Source organism: Phascolarctos cinereus, unplaced genomic scaffold (genome assembly GCF_003287225.1).
Source record: "Phascolarctos cinereus isolate Bilbo 61053 unplaced genomic scaffold, phaCin_HiC Scaffold_4;HRSCAF=312, whole genome shotgun sequence".
Lineage (NCBI taxonomy): Eukaryota > Metazoa > Chordata > Mammalia > Diprotodontia > Phascolarctidae > Phascolarctos > Phascolarctos cinereus.
In genome coordinates, this window is record NW_027555847.1 from 83,916,241 (window position 1) to 83,932,362 (window position 16,122).

Here is a 16,122-nt window from a genome sequence, read left to right on the forward strand (position 1 = left end):
ACTGCTGCACTGTTAGTTTATTCCCTCTAGTTTTTTTGTTGCTGTTGTTTTGGAAGCAATGGGGTGAAGTGACTTGCTCAAGGTCACACAGCTATAAGTGTCTGAGGTCAAATTTGAACTCAGGTCCTCCTGAATCCAGGGCTGTTACTCTATTCACTGGGCCACTTGGCTGCCCCTGTTTCTCTAATCAGAATATGCCACAACCCTTCTGCCTCTATTCCTTTGTTCATGTCTTTGCCTCAAATGTTCTTCCTTTCTTTCTTTGCCTGTTGAATTCCTAACCATCCTTTAAAGAGCAGCTTATATGCCACCTCTTTCAAGAAGTCTTCCCTGATTTTCCTAGGGTGATGTAGACTACTCCTCTCTCCCTGGGCCTTCCTTTGTCCCTCTCTGATGTACTTAGTATGTAATACTGTGCATTATAATCATTTAGGGTCATAGAAAAATAGGAGAAGAAGATGGGCTGATCATGTGGTTAAGGCAAGAATTGAACCAGAAGAAGGCTCCCTGCCTGGAACCCTTGACACATTAAGAGGGATTGAGGAAGGTCCTCAGCATGTGACCTCTTATGGTGAGCTAAGGGGAGGTTATGGACAAGAGTCTCCCAGATTGGGAAGGCACAGAGAAGTAGAAACCTGAATCTTTAGAGGGAACTTCCAAATCAATGAGGTCACAGATCCACTGGAGTATTACTGGTGGTGCAATGGATAGAGCGCTAGGCCTAGAGTCTGGAAGACTTGAGTTCAAATCCAACTCCAGACACTTACTAGCTATGTATTTCACCTCTGTCTGCTTCAGTTTCTTCAAATGTACATGGGAAACAATACAGGCAACTATTTCCTAGGGTTGTTCGTAAGAACCAAATGAGATAATTTTTGTAAAAATGCTTGGCAAGGCCTGACACAGAGTAGGCCCTTGATAAATGCTTATTTCTCCAGCGGTGGGAGAGAACTCAGAAACCACTTGGTACAACCTCCACATTTTACAGATGAGGAAACTGAGGCCCAAGAACATTAAGTCACTTACCTTCAGTCATACAGATGAAAGATTTGAACCCAGGTCTTTTGACTTCAAAGCCAATGAAAGCTCTTCCCACTAGTGCAGCTGCATTAATGTCCTATCCCCATTAGATTGTGAATTACAGGAGGAATAAGACCACGTTTTATATAAACTCTTGTGTTTCCCTCAGTGCCTATCCTGGGGCTCTGTAAACAGTAGTAGGCACTTAATAAATGTTTCTTAAATATAACAGAGTGAGAAAATATCACAGACCCTGCTAACAAACTATACCTTCAGACTTCAGAAAAACCTGGAAAGACTTACATGAACTGATGCTGAATGAAATGAGCAGAACCAGGAGAACATTGTACACGGTAACAGCCACGTTGTACGATGACCAGCATTGATAGACTTGGCTCTTCTCAGCAATGCAAGGATCTAAGACGACTCCAAAAGACTTGTGATGGAAAATGCTATCCACATCCAGAGAAAGAACTATGGAGTCTGAATGCAGATCAAAGCATACTATTTGCTCTCTTTTGTTTTGTTTTGTTTCCTCTTTCTGGTGGTTCCTCCCATTGGTTCTAATTCTTCTTTACAACATGACTAATATGAAAATACATTGAATAAGAATGTATATGTAGAGCCTACATCAGAATGCACGCCATCTTGGGGAGGGGGAAAGGGAGGGAGGCAGAGAAAATTTAAAATGCAAAAGCTTGTGAAAGTGAATGTTGAAAACTAAAAATAAATAAGTTAATTTGAAAAAAAAGAGGGGCAGCTAGGTGGCACAGTGGATAGAGCTCTGGCCTTGGAGTCAGGAGGACCTGAGTTCAAATCCAGCCTCAGACACTTGACACTTACTAGCTCTATGACCCTGGGCAAGTCACTTAACCCCAATTGCTCATCCAAAAAAGAAAAAAAAACCATACCTGCCTCTCAGGAATCAGCTCCCTTCCTTGAACTGACTAAGGAACCTTAATTTGAGGCTCAAAGGAGAAGGGGAAGGAGAAAGAGAAGGAGAAGGAGAAGACAGCCCTCAGAGGGTCCTTGGTCTGAAAGGGAGATATAGCCCTTGGTATGTCTTTAGGGACCTTTTGCAGGGGGGAGGAGATAGGGCCCTTGTCCTGTCTTGGGGGAGTTTACTCCCAACTGGTGAGTCCCTTTAAGCCTGGTAGGATGGGAAAGAAGGAGAAGCCAGGTCAAGGGGTAGGTTGAATGTAGGGGTGAGGAGCGGCTTCATACTGCCCCTGGGTCTCAATCTGAGTGGCAAAGGGGCAAACAGCACCAGGCTTTTCAAACAGCAGCAGCAGCGGTAGCTACTGCTAAGAGCACCAGAGTATGAGGAAGGGAGGATTCACTCTCCTCGTAGCCACACCTACCCAGATAGCATCGCTAGAGGTACCAGCATCCTGCCAGGACTGAGCCCTCCCCTACAACTCCACAGAGCACTGACAGAAGGGTAGACCTTAGAGCTAGTAGTGACCTCTAGAAACCCCTAATCAAGTCCTCTGCCTTCAGGCAGGGAAGGGATTATTCTGTCCATTTTGCAGAAGAGAAAGGAGGCCCGCAGCATTTAAGTGACTTTCTTCAAGGTCACTGGGTTAAAAAGTGACAGAGCCAGAAGTGGGACCTAGGTCCCATTGACTTCTGGCTCAATGCTATTTCCACCACCCTAATACCCTTCAAACTGAGTTCCTATCTAGCCCACGTGGTATGGGGAAAATGCTGGATTTGGAGGCAGAAATGGATTCAGATGCTGACACGATTTCCTAGCTCTGTGCCTATGGGCAAGACCCTTCTCCTGCTTGGACCTTAGGGTCCTCACAGGTAAACTGAGGACGATAAAGCAGGAAATAGCTAAGGTATATGCCTCCTTGGTGTTCTCTCCTGGAGGCACTTCACCTTGTGGTAGGAAAGTCAGGAGAGATCTGACTACTTTGAAAACTGACCTCCTGATTTTGGGAGAGGGGGTTGTGGCTGGGAAAGTTATAGCTAGCAGCCAATTGGAGTTATCACATTGTTCGATTTGTGGTGATAGGAAAGACTTCAGGTGTATGTTCTTTCTGTTCCAATTCACCCAGGAGTCGAGATGTTAGGTCAGGGATGAAGGAAGAGGAGGGAAGTAGCAGCTCAAGTCCGGGACCAACAGTATTCCCAGGCAGCTGAGAATAAGCCTGCACATGTAGACAGAATGGACAAATGAGTTTGCCCCAAAGCTCCCAGCTAGGCCAATCCTAAACAGGCACAGGGCAATAGTGTAGGAAAGGTGTCAGAGTATGCCAGTTCTCAGGGCACAGGGAGTGGGCTACAGACCAGAAGAGAATCATGGAGCCCAAGTGGACCCCAGGCAGCTTTATTTGGAGAACGATTTATGAAACTTTTGATACCACCTAGTCTGTCTTGGATAGTTTTCTCCGATGCACTTACCCCCAACCCCCACTCCGCCTCCATCCCCAGAAACCACCCTTTTCTTCAGACAACTATTCCCTTGTGAATAAATACTTTAAAAAAAATGTACTCTTGCAGTCTGTTGTGTTTGATGGCAAAGGGCAGGAAATGAAAGAAGGAAGAGAGTGCCAATGTCAGGGACAAGAGGAGGGAGGTAATTCTGGGTCAAGTGTGACTCATCTTGGAGCCCATAGAGACAAGTGGGCTTAGGGGACCTGGCAGGTCAGGACGCCTGGATCTAAAGCCACGATCTGGGGTTTAGGGATTGATGAAATTTAGAACAGGAGAAGAAGGAAGCCTTGGGCAAAAGGACAGCCTCCCTTGGATCTGTTCTAAGGAGAAGCTGAGGCCCTGGGAAACTGCCACGGTCAGCAAGGCCCCTCATGCAGATATTGTCCTTCATGTGTTGAGAGAATAGAGAAGCTCACAGTCAGGACCAGTGTGCCAGGAGCCTAGGACTGAGAGTTAGGAGACCTGAGTTTAATTCTCCCTCTGCCATATTCATCGGGAATTCCCTTCCCCTGCCTTTATCCATTCTCCCCATTAGAATGTAAGCTCCTGGAGGGCAGAAGCTGTCTAGTTTGTTTGTATTTGTATTCTCAGCACTTTGCATAATGCTTGGCACCAGGTAAGTACTTAATAAATGTTATCCATCCAACTATCTATCTATCTATCTATCTATCTATCTATCTATCTATCTTCTTTCTTTCTTTCTTTCTTTTCTTTTCTTTCTTTCTTTCTTTCTTTCTTTTCTTTTTCTTTCTTTCTTTCTTTCTTTCTTTCTTTCTTTCTTTCTTTCTTTCTTTCTTTCTTTCTTTCCTTCTTTCTTTCTTTCCTTGTTCTCCATTCCCTCTTCTGCAAAATGAGGGGCCAGGACTAGATGGTCTCAGCAAGGTCCTTCTAGGTCCAGTATGTGGAAACATTCAGTCAGGAAAGACTTCCTGGAAGAAGTGAGCTTGGAAGGTTAAAAAAAAATACACGCTGGAGAGAGATCGTTCTAGCGGCATGCCTGGATTCTCAATACAAATATTGACAGGCGACCTTGGAGCGGGGCCTGACAGCCCCTTGGGCCGGGGCAGAGGTAATGCCATCTGCACAGAGCTGTCCTCTCTATTGAGTAGCAGGTTCTCAGCTCCCAGGCCTCACCCTCCACGGATTTCGACAGGCCTGGCTGTTACATCACACCAGACCTCCCCCGTGGCTGCCTTCATATCTCTGTTTTCCTTGGGCTTCACTTCCTATGACTAAGCTCAGAGTAATCTCCTGAGGCTACCAGGGTGCACGGAGAATACTGGGTTGTACCCAGTGGCCGGAAACCACCAGGCCCTTCCTTCCGAAGCAAAGCTGAATGGTGGCTCCCTGGTCCCCAGATCAAGCCCAGGCAGCCCAAGTCTGTATTTAGTCTTTCAGTCCCTCAGGTCTGGCTGAAACAGGCCATCTGTCCCCAGACATGCCAACCTTGACCCACCGGCCATGGACTGTAGGCTTGGATATGGGTCTCCCACAATAAAAGAGTACCCTGAACTGGCCCACCCACACCGTCTTATCCCGGCTGTGACCCACAGCACACAATTTTGTGAGACAGCTGGTAGGGTCGGGGCTCAATCTGGGGTGGGGAATAGAATATTACCCTGTACCAAGCTAGTTGACCCGTTGAAGCTTGACCCTAGTGGGCTCTGTACCTGGGCTTTAGCAATCCCAAGACCCCAAGTTCTAGCCTCAAAAGGCCCAGGGATATTCCCCTGGGGAATTCTGCCACTGACTCTCTCCAAGCCACACTTAATCCGGGACAGATTCTCCCACAGATCCCTGGGCATGTATTCCTCAGCCCTGCCCAGCCAAGGTGTTGACTCCGGAGACTGGTGCTTGGGCCATGTGTGGTCTATCGGTCTTTGGTCCTGATAAGTACCAGCCATCATTATACAATGGAAAGAGAGCATGACTGGGAGTCAGAACACCCAGCCCTGACACTTACGTAGCTGCTTGACCTCCGGCAAATCACTATTCCTATGACCACAACTCCCTTATCTGTAAAATGGGAATAATGGATCTATCACGGGTGCCTAACCTGGGGTTCAAGGATTCCCAAGGGGCCCATGGATAGATTTTGGGGGGTCTGTGAACTTGGATGGGAAAAAAATAGATCTTTGTGTTTCTTAACCTTTAACTGAAACTCAGCTTTTTTTTCCATTTGTTTTATGCATTAAACACATATGCACACACACACACACACACACATACACACATACACACACACACACACATACACACACACACACAACGATATTCTGAGCCAGGATCCATAAGCTTCACCTTTCTACCAAAGGGATCTTGAATCCCCAGAGTTTCAGAATCCTCTGGTCTGGATAACATTGAATATCTCTTCGAACTCTAAAAGCTCCGGCCCTCTCCCACAGGGACACATTTCTACCAGGTTCTCTATGCCTCTTAGAGGCCCCATCTGGGAAATGGGGTGGGTTACAGGAAGTGGGAGCTCAGATGGAGAGCCAGGGTGGAAGCCATCCTGTCTGTATCTGTACAGGATGTGGTCAGATTCAAGCAGCTGGGGAGGCCTCGGGGGTTGTTTTTGTGGGTGATTCAAGGTAAAGAACTTTGGAGCAGGCTGGGGCAGGCTCATCTGGAGGGGGCCCTGGAATGATTAGGGCCCCCAGGGAAGGCTCCCCAATCCTGAGAGAAGCTCATCCCTGCCCTGCCAGGCCCTGCCCAGTCCTGCCCACCAAGGAGGCCCAGGGCATTGACTCAGAGAGGACACACACACACACACACACACACACACACACACACAGAGAGGAGAGAGACAGGAAAACAGAGAGACAGAGAAGAGAGAAGCAAGAGTAACAGAAAAAGAGACAGAGAAACAGATTGAGAGACATATAGATAAGGAGAGAGAGAGAGAGAGAGAGAGAGAAGAGAGAGAGAGAGAGAGAGAGAGAGGGAGAGAGAGAGAGAGACACAGAGACAGAGATAGAGACAGAGACAGAGACAGAGAGAGAGAGCATATGGGTAGTCCTCCAGGTCTTGAATTTCCCCATGGGAATTCAAAAGTCTTGAATTCTAATTCCAGCTCTGCCACCTACTGTCTTCCTGTGTTTTCCTGTGTTTATTACCCCCTCAATTCTCCTCAAAAGAAGGGATAAGATTAGATAATCTCCAGATCTGTTGTCTCTGACATTCTAAGTCTCTAAACTCAGAAGGAGATCATTAACCGGTTTTGGTAATAATTAGCAACATGGTAACCAGCTTGATAGCTAGAACCAACTTCCTTTGTGGGTCTTCTCAAAGGCCAAATCTATCACTGAGTTGGGCAAGCTGGTAGGCCACTCTTGAGCTTGGAGCTGCCCCCGGAACTGGTATTACCAGGGTCACCAGAGGCAAAATATCTTTCCAATCTTCCATACCCAAGTCCCCAGGAAAGATTAGGAATGAGAAAGTTAGGCAAGGACCCTGAGAGAGCAGTCATCCTCATCGTATGGAGGGAGAAACTGAGGTCCACAGAAGGGGGAACTTGCCCAAGATGGCACAGAGATCTGACTGCCAGATCAGAGGGCTTCCATTGTATAAGGCTGTGAATCCTCCTTCCCCAGCCAGACTTAAGTACTCCCCGGTTTTCTTCTCCTTACTGAGTAACCACGCCAGAGGAATTAGATGAAGAATATGGGAAACAAAATCCAAGTAGAAGAATAATACTGGAGTGATGACTGTAAGAACACTGAGGGCAGAGACTATTTTGGTTTTGTACTTTACAGTCCCAACACCTGGCATTGTGCCCTTTCTTTGCAGTCTTCTTACCCTTTACTCAAACTGTATTCTTCGATCCAGTGACGCTGGCCTCCGGGCCGTCTGGAACAAGACACTCCATCTCCTCACGACCGCCATTCTCTTTCCAGGTCCCCCAGCCTGGAATGCTCCGTCTCCCTTCTCCACTCCCCTACAGACTCCCCGGCTTCTTTGGAGTCCCTTCTCCTATTCCTCTGAATTTCAGTAGCTTTCACTTGTTAATTATTTCCTATTTACCCTGTGTATGGCTATTTACACCTAATTGTTTGTTTGTCTCCATTAGATTGGGAGCTCCTTGAGGGCAAGGAGCCCTTCTTCCCTCCTTTTAGATCCACTGTGTCTGGCACTTAGTAGGAACTTAATACAGGCTCATCGACTGACTTCCTCAAACATAGTTGGAATTTAAGCACTCGTTGAATTGAATTGAACTGGATTTGGATATCTGCATCTCTCTCTGCCTGTTTGTCTTCCTGTCTCTCTGTCTCTGTCTCTCTGTTGTTTTCTGTCTCTCTCTGACTCTGTTGTTCTCTGTCTCTCTGACTCTCTCTCTCTGTCCTTGTCTCTCTCTCTAACTCTCTGTTGCTCTCTCTCTCTGTCTCTGTTTCTTTCTCTGTCTCTGTCTCTCTCTGACTCTCTGACTCTCTGTCTCTCTCTCTCTCACTCACTCTGACTCTCTGTTGGTTCTCTGTCTTTCTGTCTCTGTGTCTCTTTCTCTCTCTGACACTCTGTCTCTGTCTCTCCCTCTGGATCCACATGTGATTCACCTTACTGATAACTCCACCCTTCCAAAGACAGATGAAAACAAGGGAAACTGCTACCTTTGACCAGCTTCTGACCAATGGGGCGGAGGTGGCTGCTGGAGCAAACCTGAGGCTTAAGTGACCACTCAGCCATAGAACTGGTGATGAAGGCAAGCCGAGGTCCCCAGACCAGGGACAGCAGGTCATAATGGGGTGAAAGAAAGAGATAGGCCCATTCTTGTGAAGGGCAAGTTGACTCAAGAGCAGGGGTGTGTGCTGAAGCCAGCTCCATGTGTCTTCAGAGAGTCAGCGGGTATATTTTCAGTATGAGCATTTTGCCTTGGAAATAGGCAAACCGTGCAAATCAAAGCTGGAATGATTGCTTGGTTAGGTGTCTAAACTTAAAGTGATGGAGAAAATATAAAAAGTGCTGATGAAACTTAAAAGTGCATTTGTGGGGCACATTTTGGGGGGTGGGGAGCCACTTGTTAAACATTGACCCACCCACCCCTGGTCAAGAAGTATGAGAAAGCTCTCGAGTGAAATTCTGAAGACCAGAACAGAAACTGAGGAGACAAAACAGCAGCGACCAAACAGTACCTAGTACAGGGTCTGTGTGGGGCCTCCTGGTCTTCATTCCTGAAGCAAAGAAGTCTCAGCCTCTTGGGAGACCAGCCCCATGCCTAACTGCTGAGTAATTCAGACTTTGAAGAGGGGGATGTGGTGGTGTCCCAAGGCTGCTGCTGCAGAAAAGAGGCCCGGTTAAGTCGGAGTAGCCCTGAAATCTCGTGGGCCTTCACACAGTGGCTGAAAATCTAGTATCACAATGGGATTCTTGTAGCTTCAGATCACGCTTTTCTTCAGGTGTATGAATCCAGGGGAGAACTCCCATTCTGGTGTGGGGAAATCAGTAAATCAGGACCCCAGTCCTGGCTCAGCTGCCTGCTCTCTGCATGTCCTAGCGCAAGTCATTTACACTTTCTGGGCCTCATTTCCAAACCTATAAAATGAGGGAGTTGGACTCAGTGACATTTGCAGCCCTCTGCAGGTCTCAATCCACGATTCTCAGATTCCTGCCTTCCTTCCTTCATTATATACACCTTTGTCTCCCCTCCCTCAGTTGCTTAATAATAATAATAACTAATGTTTATTAAAGGCTTTAAGGTTTACAAAATCTGAACTCACTTGATCCTCGTAATAAACCTATGAGGTAGGTCCTATTATCATCCTCAATTTACAGATGAGGAAATTGAGGCTTAGAGGTCAAGTGACTTGCCCAGGGCCACAAAGCTAGAAAGTTATCTGAGTCAGAATTTGAATTCTGGTCTAGCTGATTCCAAGTCCAAGGCCCTATCTATTCCCTTATTAGATTGTATATGTCAGAGGTGCCAGATATTGGCCTGAAACACAACTGAGTGGACTCAATTAGGAGATATTGAACAAAATAAACAAAAATAAAATAAAGCATAGATAATATTACATTTTAAAATGAAGTCAATATGCATCCTACAGGAATCCTTATGTATGGATGTTTCTATTTCATTTTGACAAAGAATGTCAATAATCTTTGGTGTAAATAATCTACAGTTTGGTTTCAGCAAACCTTTATTAAAGGCCTATTATCCTCCAAGTCCTGTGCTGGGCACTGGAGATACAGAAATTTAAAATGGCAGAAGTCTTGCCCTGAAGGAGCTCATAGTCTCTGGTGGGACAGGGAAAGGAGGGAGAGAAGAGGACCTAAGACATATGCACAGATAAGTATGACCCAAGCAAAGTAGAGCATGGTAGGGGCAAAGGAGAGATCCAAAGTCCTCTGGGGAAACCTGAGAAGGGAGAAGTCACTTTCTAGGTCAATCAAGGAAGGCTTCATGGTGGAAGTGGTTTCTGAGATGAGCCCTGAAGGAAGAGAAGGGTTGCAACTGATGCAGATAAGGCAAGACAGCATTCTAGACATAGGGGACAGCCTGGCTAAATGTATAGAAGCAGGAGAGGATAGGAGCTGTGGAAAAATAAAATGTCATCCAACTTGCTTGGAATATAGAGTTTGTGAAGGGGATTATTACATTATAAAATATAGCTGGAAAGCGCAGGTTACAGACAGATTGGGGAGAGCCTCAAATGTGTGCCTAAGAAGGCAATATGTAAGTTTTTTGAGCAGCGATTGACACGGTGAGAACTGAGGATTAGGAAGAGAATTTTAGCAACTGTGAGAAGGAGGAACTGGAGAGTGAAGAGATGAGAAGCAGGAAGACCAGTTAGGAGGCAGAAGAGTAATTCTAGTGACAACGGTTGGATGGCAAGGGTGGAGAGTTTGTGAATGAAGAGAAAGAGACCATTGAGGAAGGATCGGGTCTTGACAGTTGACTGAATGTCATGGAGGGTAGAGTCATAAATGTGGGCTACAGGATGTGGGAGAGGGAAGAGTAATAAATACCTCCCATACCTTCCAGGAGGAGATGGTGTCATTAACATAAATGAGAGATGTTGGAAGGATTTGTTGAGCTGTATGGTTAGTCATACTCAGTTTGGAACACTGGCGCTACATCCAGGTTGAAGAGACTGGGCAGGAGTGCAGCAGAAAGACTGAGTCTATAGATAAAGATTTGGGGAGTTATCTGCCCAGATTGGTGATTAAACCATGGGAGTCGTTGAGATCACCAAGGGAGAGAATTTAAAAAGAGAAAAGCCTTGGGGGACACCCACACTTAGGGAGAGGGAGGAGGAGAATGAAGCAGAGAAGGAGGCCGAGAAGGAGCAGTCAGACAGGTAGGATAACCCAGAGAAATCAGCGTCACAGAAACTAAGGGAGGAGATAGTATTCAAGGGGAGGGTGGTCAAAGCTTCAGGGAGGTCAGGAGAAATGAGGACCATAAGACTTAGCAATTAGGAAACCTGTGGTGACCTTAGAACAGTTTTGGTCCAAAGCCAGACTTCAAGGGGTTAAGGAGTGAGTGGGTGGTGAGGAAATGAAGGAAGCGAGTGTAGATAACTCTTTCCGGAGATTATCAGTGAAGGAAAACAGAGATATAGGATGGTAGTTTGAAGGGATGGGAGGGTCAAAAAAGAGGGGAGTTTTAACAATGGGGGAGGCCTGAGCTATTTTGTAGGCAGTAGAAAAGAGGCCAGTAGAAGAGAAATCAAAGACAAGAAAGATGTAACACCCATTGATTATAAAGTGGATGGAAATGTCCTAAATTGTAACTAGTTGTGGAAGGAAGAGGGGTAGAGGGGTAGAAGCCCCAGGCTGTGGGCTTCATATGAATAGAAAAGAGGAGGGGTTTTGGATCTTAGAGGACAAGAGATAGAAGTGACCTTAGATATCATCTAATTCAACCCTCCCATTTTATTTTTAAATTAATTTTTTTTTAATGAACAAAAATGAATTTTTTTTCCTCTTCCAAACCTCTTCTGTCCACTGGGGAAAAAAAAGAGAGAGAGAAAACCGTCAAAACAAATTCTTACCTAGTCAATCAAAACAAATTCCCAGACTGAACATGTCCAAAAATGTGTGTCTCCTATCTGTTTGGTCCACCATCTCTCCATCAGGGAGCAAGGAATTATGGTTGATCATTGCATTGATTGATCAGAGTTGTTAAGTCTTTCAGAGTTCCTTGATTTAACAATGTTGCTGTCATAGTATAAATTGCTCTCCTGGTTCTGCTCACTTCACTGTACCAACGCATATCAGTCTCCAGGGGCTTCTTTGAAACTGACTCCCTTGTATCATTTCTTAAAGCACAGCAGTATGCTGCTACACTCATATGCCATAATTTATTCAGCCATTCCTAAGTGATAGGCATCCCCTTGGTTTTCAGCTCTTTGCCACCATAAAAAGAGCTACTATAGGGCTTTTTCCTGCTGTTATTATAGTTTTATTTTATAATTGAAGAAACTGAAACAGACAGAAGTTATATGACTTGCCCAGGGTCACACAGCTAGTAAGTGACTGAGGTGGGATTTGAACTCAGGTCTTCCTGCTTTAGGCCTAACACTCTACCCACTGCACTACCTAGCCACTCAGGCCCATCATGGTTACTGGGTCAAAGTATGTGGGGGCATACCCCCAAAACTGTTTTCCAGAATGACTATACCAATTCACAGTTCCAATAGTGTGTTAACGTTCCTGCTTTCCTTCAGCCCCTCCAACATTTGTGATTTTCATTTCTGTCAACTTTGCCAATCTGATGGGTGTGAGACGGAACTAGAGTCATTTTAATTTGTACTTCTTTCATTATTAGTAATTTGGGGGATTTTTTCATATGGCTATGAAGAGTTTGGATTTCCTCTCTTGAGAACTGCCTCTGACCACTTAGCTGTTGGAGAATTGGCCCCCTCATTTGGTGTGGGGGGGGTGAGAAATCTAAGGCCTACAAAGGAGAAGTCAGCTGCCTGAGATCACACAGACAGTTTAATGGCAGAGGTGAGATGAGATAAGATGAGAACCCAGGTATATGGAAGTTCAGGAATGTCAGAGCCGGCTAGACTCTTAGCCAGGTATCCAATCCAACTCCTTTCATTGTAGAGAAGCAGAAACCGATGCCCAGAGATGACTAATAACCTGCTAGAAGGCCCAGCAAGAGCTAGCTTCAAAGGTAGGACTAGAAGCCAGGTCTTCTGAGTGCCCAACTGACCTCTGTCTAATGTAAGTCATCCCTCCAGGCATGCCAGGACTGAACAGAAATGGACCAGGCCAGGAGTGGCCTGCACCAGGATAGGGGAGTGAATGACCAGACCAGGATCCTCAGGAAAGGGGTCACAGTCATGCCTTTCTTCTTACTGAAGCTGGGGTTCGATGAAGTAAGGTTACTGCGAATCCCATGACCTGGTTTCCAGAATTAATTGTGGATGGATACAAAGGCCCAGGACCTAGTGAGATGAACAGAAAAGGGGTAAGTAAAAAGAGGGTAGTAAAGGAGGACTGGAGCGAAGAGAGACAACACATAAAATATTAGAGGTAAACAAGATGTCAAGACCACCTACATCCGCCTCCTCACTTTACAGAGGTGGGGAAACAGAGTCTCAAAGAAAGGGAATGACTTGCCTAAAGTCATACATGTAAATGGGACAGTCGTGACTTGAACCCAGGTCCCTGATTCCAAGATCAGGGTTCTTTCCACTATGTTCCCCTTCAGACAGAAATCTTGACACTAACAATTGACTGGAGCAGGCTTAGGCAAGATAGTGCAGAATGGCAGGGGGGGTGGGAAGGGAGCTAGTGAGAAACAAAGGGTAGGGAAGCAGTTTTCTGGGGCCCTGATGATTTAGGTGAAGCAGTGGGGGAAGGCAGGAAGCTCAGAGGCAGCAGAGCAGACAAAAAAGGAGAGATTTAAGTTTGGAAGGAGAGATTGGAGATTTTTGAAAAGATCCTCGCTATTAGAGTTGGGAGGCAAAAGACAGAGTTTGGCAGTGTGTCCCAGCAAGGCCCCTAGGCCAAAAGTGAAGGTATTTCAGATCAGCGACCACTCCCCACCCTCTCTCTCCTCCAGGCTTCTGGGGCCAGAAAACAGACATTAAAGGGGTGAAGGAGAAATCAGTCAGTTGGTCAAAAAGCATTTATTAAGCACTTTACTGCATGCCAGGCACTAAAATAAGCATTGGGAATTCCAATAAAGTCAAAAACATTGTTCCTCCCCAAATTGGGGAGACAGCCTGCAAATAACTATGTATGTACAAGATGTAGATGGTGTAGATGGAAGATAATTTTGGAAGAAAGGCATTAGCAGTGGGGAGGACCAGGAAAGGACTCTTGCAGAAGGTAGGATTTGAGCCGAGTTTTGAAGGAAGCCAAGAAAGCCAGGAAGTAGAGGTGAGGAGTGTCAGATGGGGAAAACAGCCAAGTAAGTCAGCATAGCTGGAGCCCGAAATGTAGAGGCATAAGAAGACTTGAACGGTAGTAATAGGTCAGATTGTGAAGGGCTTTAAATGCAAAACAGAAGAGTTTATATTTGATCCTAGAGATTATAGGGAGTCACTGGGATCTATTGAGAAGGGTAATGGGGGTGACCGACCCTTTAGGGAAATCACTTTGGTAGCTGAATAGAAGATAGATTGGAATAGGGTGAGGCTTAAGGCAGTGACACTAATTAGAAGGCTTTTGCAATAGTCTAGGTGCAGAAGGAAATGGTGACCTACTCCAGTATCTTTGCCAAGAGAACCCCAAATGGGGTCACAAAGAGTCAGACATAAGTGAAATGACAGAACAGTAGCAAAGCAATAGTCTAAGTGATAAGGGCTCAGAGTAGGGTAGTCGCTTTGTCAATAGAGAAGGGAGGACTTATATAAGAGATGCTGTGAAGGAAGAGGGAGGAGAAAGTAATCTGGGAAAGTAGAAATGACAAAATTTGTCAACTGATTGGAAACGTGGGATGAGTGAGAATGAGGAGTCAAGGGTAGTAACAAGAGGGCAGGACTGGGTTGTGGGACTGGGGAGATGGCAGTGCCCTTGATAGCAATAGGGAAGTTGGGAAGGGGGAGGTGGGGAGAAAGAAAATGAATTCTGTTTTACAAATGTTGATTTTGAGATGCCTTTGGGCCGTTCAGTTCAAGAGGTCCAAGAGGCAGTTGATGATATGTAACTAAAGTTTGGTAAGACTGGGAATGGATATATAGATCTGGGAATCTTCTGCATAGAGAAGGCAGTAGATCCCATGATGAGATCAACAACTGAGATAGTATGAGAGAAGAAAAGAGGACCCAGGGCAACATCATGGGAGACACCTACAGCCTTTGGACCTGATGTGGATGAAGATCTAGCAAAGGAGACTGAAAAGGAGTGGTCAGACAGGTAAGAGAACCAGGAGAGAGCAGTGTTATGAAAACCTAGGGGGGGAAAAAAACTAAAGAGAATATCTAGAAGAGAGAAATCTGAACTCTGTCCTGAGGGCATTTGCAATCCAGAGGTTATTTTCTGGTCCCTGGTAAAATAGGATACGCACACAGTGCACACTGGGTGAAATGATCTGTCACCACTCAGATGTTGCTTTATGTTCTATTTCCTTCCAGAGATAAGAAGCTCCCGCATACCACATCCAAAGTCTCGATAGTGCTCATGTTCACCGTGAAAGCCATGCAAGGGAGTAGGACTTTCCCTTGAAAGCACCAAGCTCAGTGCTACACTCCCACTCCAGCTACAGAGTTCCCTCTTGCACCAAATACCCAGAATCATAATGAAACACTGTCACGGTCCTACAGTCATATGCTTTGGAGAATAACAGATATCTTTTCCTATATCAAGTCAAGTCAGGTCAACAACCATTTATTAAGCACCTGCTATGTTCTAGGTACTGTGCTAAATGCCAAGGATGCAAAGAAAGGCAAAAATAATTCCTGCCCTCAAGGAGCTCACAGTCTAATGGGAGGGACAACATGTATATAACTATGTGTATGTAGGATATGTGTAGAGTAAACTGGAGGTAATCTGTAGAGGGAAGACACTAGCTTTAAGGGGGACCAGGAAAAGCTTCTTGTAGGTTGGTTTTAGCTGTTGGATTAGTTACGGGCTAGGTGGTATAATTTTCCTTCACATAGCTCCATCCTCTGCCTCTCTTGCTCTGGGAGCCTGACTGACTCTTTCTCTGGTAGAGGATCCTGGCTCTTTCTTCCTATGGTAGGAGCTTCCACCAAGAGCCCGGGCAGGAAAGAGTTCTCAGAACCACCATGGAGCCACTCGGCACCTGGGGAGAGATAGAGAAGGGTTAGCACCAGTCTCTTACCACTCATGGCCTTGCTACGATGGGCTCTACCTAAGCCATTCCCCCAGATCGCCAGTTGGAGCAAATTCGACATGTGGATCTTGCTTTTATTGGCTTTGATTTGAGTTTTATTTTCACTGAAACAAGTAGATGTGTTTATGTGGGCATTGCCCTAAAAAATAGTCGGTAATTTTGATCATTGCTTCACTCCCTGCTCATCCCAGGGCTACATGGCTTGGTTTGGAAATCTCTGCTTTGGACAAATCCCTTCCTCTTTCTAGAACCTCAGTTTGCTCTTCTGTAAAGTGAATGAGCTGGACAAAGTGACCCCTAAGTACAGCAATAGTATTCTAGGATTATCATTTATCACATATGTTGCAAAGAAGATTATTGCTTGGGCATGGTTGATATTAGATGGCCTCCAAGGACCTGCCCAGCTCTTC

General features: G+C 45.7%; 1 long non-coding RNA gene across 1 annotated transcript in view; it reads right to left on the reverse strand.

Annotated features, from left to right (window-relative positions):
• Positions 1-15,227: 15,227 nt before the first annotated feature.
• LOC110217111 (uncharacterized) overlaps positions 15,228-16,122 on the reverse strand; it is a 40,462-nt gene continuing 39,567 nt past the window's right edge. The window contains exon 4 of the long non-coding RNA XR_002326959.2: positions 15,228-15,661. This is a non-coding gene — a long non-coding RNA (uncharacterized LOC110217111). The remainder of the gene's footprint in view (positions 15,662-16,122) is intronic.